The 5,000-nt window shown below is 59.5% G+C and overlaps 1 non-coding gene across 1 annotated transcript in view; it reads left to right on the forward strand.

Moving 5' to 3' along the window:
- Nucleotides 1-4,769: 4,769 nt before the first annotated feature.
- The window catches only part of LOC148934781 (small subunit ribosomal RNA), a 1,920-nt gene continuing 1,689 nt past the window's right edge, over nt 4,770-5,000 (forward strand). Inside the window, exon 1 of the ribosomal RNA XR_016141012.1 lies at nt 4,770-5,000. This exon is cut by the window's right edge and continues 1,689 nt beyond it. This is a non-coding gene — a ribosomal RNA (small subunit ribosomal RNA).

Genomic DNA, 5,000 nt, shown 5'->3' on the forward strand with positions numbered 1-5,000 from the left:
CCGCGCGCGGACTTTATCGTGCGACATCGACGGATGTATCGCCCGAGCGAGCGTCCGGAGGTACCGCCGAGAGCGAAAGCAACACGCCGCGAGTCGACCTTTGCATCGCCCGAAAGCCGGAGGTACCGCCGAGAGCGAAAGCAACACGCCGCGAGTGGACTTTGTCGCGCGACAATGTCGGAGGTACAGCCCGAGCCCGTCGGAGGTACCGCCGAGAACGAAAGCAACACGCCGCGCGCTGACTTTGTCGTGCGACACCGTCGGAGGTACCGCCCGAGCCCGTCGGAGGTACCGCCGAGAAAGAAAGCAACACGCCGCGAGTCGACTTTTGCATCGCCCGAAAGCCGGAGGTACCGCCGAGAGCGAAAGCAACACGCCGCGAGTGGACTTTGTCGCGCGACAATGTCGGAGGTACTGCCCGAGCCAGCCGGAGGTACCGCCGAGAACGAAAGCAACACGCCGCGCGCGGACTTTATCGTGCGACATCGACGGAGGTACCGCCCGAGCGAGCGTCCGGAGGTACCGCCGAGAGCGAAAGCAACACGCCGCGAGTCGACTTTTGCATCGCCCGTAAGCCGGAGGTACCGCCGAGAGCGAAAGCAACACGCCGCGAGCGGACTTAACGTTTGCGAAAGCAACACGCCGCGAGCGGACTTTAGCGTTTGCGAAAGCAACACGCCGCGAGCGGACTTTAACGCACGAACGGCCGTGCGCGCCACGTCGTGCGAAAGCAACACGCCGCGAGCGGACTTTAGCGTTTGCGAAAGCAACACGCAGCGCGCGAGCCTGTGTAGTGCCTGTCCGCGGGAGGCGCGATTAAAGTATCAGTCATTCGTGTGCTACAATTTTATAATCCTGTGTCCTTAAAATATCAATACTTATATAATTGCATAGTAAAATATAATATTACAATATAAACATTATATTTCGTTATATAAGTTTAAAAATTAACATAACTGTAATAACTAAGCATTATGCACCTTCTAATACAGAAACACTAAAAGTATTCCCACGCAAACACTCCAATGCGTGTGATACGTTATTAGGGACAGCATTCATGCATGAATGCTTTAAAAGTAAAGATATAAACACGGATAACAGCAACACTTTATCAAAGGCACCAATCCAGATATCAATGACGAATAAATGTTTATTTATTAATACGAAAGTTATTTATTGCGCTGCCCGGCTAATCGGAGGTTCCGCCGAGAGCGAAGAGCAACACGCCGCGAGTCGACTTTTGCATCGCCCGTACGCCGGAGGTACTGCCCGAGCCCGTCGGAGGTACCGCCGAGAGCGAAAGCAACACGCCGCGAGCCAACTTTTGCATCGCCCTTACGCCGGAGGTACCGCCGAGAACGAAAGCAACACGCCGCGAGCCGACTTTTGCATCGCCCGTACGCCGGAGGTATCGCCGAGAGCGAAAGCAACACGCCGCGAGTGGACTTTGTCGCGCGGCAACGTCGGAGGTAATGCCCGAGCCCGTCGGAGGTACCGCCGAGAACGAAAGCAACACGCCGCGCGCGGACTTTGTCGTGCGACACCGTCGGAGGTACTGCCCGAGCCCGTCGGAGGTACCGCCGAGAAAGAAAGCAACACGCCGCGAGTCGACTTTTGCATCGCCCGAAAGCCGGAGGTACCGCCGAAAGCGAAAGCAACACGCCGCGAGTGGACTTTGTCGCGCGACAATGTCGGAGGTACAGCCCGAGCCTGCCGGAGGTACCGCCGAGAACGAAAGCAACACGCCGCGAGCCGACTTTTGCATCGGCCGTACGCCGGAGGTACCGCCGAGAGCGAAAGCAACACGCCGCGAGTGGACTTTGTCGCGCGACAATGTCGGAGGTACAGCCCGAGCCCGTCGGAGGTACCGCCGAGAGAGAAAGCAACACGCCGCGCGCGGACTTTATCGTGCGACATCGACGGATGTATCGCCCGAGCGAGCGTCCGGAGGTACCGCCGAGAGCGAAAGCAACACGCCGCGAGTCGACCTTTGCATCGCCCGAAAGCCGGAGGTACCGCCGAGAGCGAAAGCAACACGCCGCGAGTGGACTTTGTCGCGCGACAATGTCGGAGGTACAGCCCGAGCCCGTCGGAGGTACCGCCGAGAACGAAAGCAACACGCCGCGCGCTGACTTTGTCGTGCGACACCGTCGGAGGTACCGCCCGAGCCCGTCGGAGGTACCGCCGAGAAAGAAAGCAACACGCCGCGAGTCGACTTTTGCATCGCCCGAAAGCCGGAGGTACCGCCGAGAGCGAAAGCAACACGCCGCGAGTGGACTTTGTCGCGCGACAATGTCGGAGGTACTGCCCGAGCCAGCCGGAGGTACCGCCGAGAACGAAAGCAACACGCCGCGCGCGGACTTTATCGTGCGACATCGACGGAGGTACCGCCCGAGCGAGCGTCCGGAGGTACCGCCGAGAGCGAAAGCAACACGCCGCGAGTCGACTTTTGCATCGCCCGTAAGCCGGAGGTACCGCCGAGAGCGAAAGCAACACGCCGCGAGTGGACTTTGTCGTGCGACACCGTCGGAGGTACCTCCCGAGCCCGTCGGAGGTACCGCCGAGAACGAAAGCAACACGCCGCGAGCCGACTTTTGCATGGCCCGTACGCCGGAGGTACCGCCGAGAGCGAAAGCAACACGCCGCGAGTGGACTTTGTCGCGCGACAATGTCGGAGGTACAGCCCGAGCCCGTCGGAGGTACCGCCGAGAGAGAAAGCAACACGCCGCGCGCGGACTTTATCGTGCGACATCGACGGATGTATCGCCCGAGCGAGCGTCCGGAGGTACCGCCGAGAGCGAAAGCAACACGCCGCGAGTCGACCTTTGCATCGCCCGAAAGCCGGAGGTACCGCCGAGAGCGAAAGCAACACGCCGCGAGTGGACTTTGTCGCGCGACAATGTCGGAGGTACAGCCCGAGCCCGTCGGAGGTACCGCCGAGAACGAAAGCAACACGCCGCGCGCTGACTTTGTCGTGCGACACCGTCGGAGGTACCGCCCGAGCCCGTCGGAGGTACCGCCGAGAAAGAAAGCAACACGCCGCGAGTCGACTTTTGCATCGCCCGAAAGCCGGAGGTACCGCCGAGAGCGAAAGCAACACGCCGCGAGTGGACTTTGTCGCGCGACAATGTCGGAGGTACTGCCCGAGCCAGCCGGAGGTACCGCCGAGAACGAAAGCAACACGCCGCGCGCGGACTTTATCGTGCGACATCGACGGAGGTACCGCCCGAGCGAGCGTCCGGAGGTACCGCCGAGAGCGAAAGCAACACGCCGCGAGTCGACTTTTGCATCGCCCGTAAGCCGGAGGTACCGCCGAGAGCGAAAGCAACACGCCGCGAGTGGACTTTGTCGTGCGACACCGTCGGAGGTACCTCCCGAGCCCGTCGGAGGTACCGCCGAGAACGAAAGCAACACGCCGCGAGCCGACTTTTGCATGGCCCGTACGCCGGAGGTACCGCCGAGAGCGAAAGCAACACGCCGCGAGTGGACTTTGTCACGCGGCTACGTCGGAGGTACCACCCGAGCCCGTCGGAGGTACCGCCGAGAACGAAAGCAACACGCCGCGCGCGGACTTTATCGTGCGACACCGTCGGAGGTACCGCCCGAGCCCGTCGGAGGTACCGCCGAGAACGAAAGCAACACGCCGCGAGCCGACTTTTGCATCGCCCGTACGCCGGAGGTACCGCCGAGAGAGAAAGCAACACGCCGCGCGCGGACTTTGTCGTGCGACATCGCCGGAGGTACCGCCCGAGCCCGTCGGAGGTACCGCCGTGACGTCGGAGGTACCGCCGAGCCCGTCGGAGGTACCGCCGAGCCTGTCGGTGCTCCTTACAAGTATCCGTTTTCGGCCATCGGGACGCCCGATTTTGTTTAATGTCATCTCTTTTTCTTCGATCCATCCCGTCTGTGCTGTCGTTCGGTCGCTGTCGACCCGTTCGGATCGATCATCGTAATCCGATCGTTCGCAGCGACTAAGTCCCGTTCGCCTCGTTTCATCGGCGCTCGCGCCCATAAGCGGCCGTGCGTAAGGCCGTGCGTCGCCGACCGCTTGGCCGGCCGGTTGGGTACTATAAGAGGTGCGGTGCGCTCGGCGACCGAGCGTTGTCGGATCGTCGTGCGGGTGCGTTTGGCGTGCTTCGCACGTTCGGTACGATGTGCCTCGGCTCTCCTGAGTCGTGCCGTATTATTAGAAATTATATTTCTAGACACAGCATTGCCACGAGTCGGCGTCGTAAGACCGAATGGCTCCTATGTGGCGCGCACTGTTTATCAGTGTTGGCTGCGCGATCTTCCCTCGTTCGTAGACGAACGCGATCGGATGTATCGTTGCACTTACCGAGCATCGACTTCACCGTTACCGAGTGGCGGAAAGCGAGAGATCGCTCTTCACGCTTACTTGTAAACCGTAGCGAAAATTTTCGACCGTGCTTGAACGCACCGGCGACTCGTTCCTCGACGTCTGAGCATCGCGCCGTCGATCTAGCGTCAGGGCGAGGCGGCTATACGCCGCTACTTTGGGAGAATGAGAACAACATGATCTTTATATAACAAATATGATCTTTATAACATAATTTTAACGGAGTAGAGCTCCAACGAGCGTCTGTCTCCAGCTGTATATATTGCGATAATAAGAGAGTGTCGCCGACCGGCTTGAGGGCGCCGGCGGTAATAACGGCACGTCGAGAGTATCTCGAACGAAGGGCGCCCGTCACGTTCGCGGACGTGATGGGGCGCGCGTCGCTCCACGCGAGCGACCGAACTCACGAAGTTCCCTGGTTGATCCTGCCAGTAGTCATATGCTTGTCTCAAAGATTAAGCCATGCATGTCTCAGTGCATGCCGAATTAAGGTGAAACCGCGAATGGCTCATTAAATCAGTTATGGTTCATTAGATTGTACCCACATTTACTTGGATAACTGTGGTAATTCTAGAGCTAATACATGCAAAACAGAGTCCCGACCAGTGATGGGAGGGACGCTTTTATTAGATCAAAACCAATC

Source organism: Pogonomyrmex barbatus, unplaced genomic scaffold (assembly GCF_055798465.1).
Source record: "Pogonomyrmex barbatus isolate J1 unplaced genomic scaffold, ASM5579846v1 scaffold76, whole genome shotgun sequence".
In the NCBI taxonomy this organism is placed as follows: Eukaryota; Metazoa; Arthropoda; class Insecta; order Hymenoptera; family Formicidae; genus Pogonomyrmex; species Pogonomyrmex barbatus.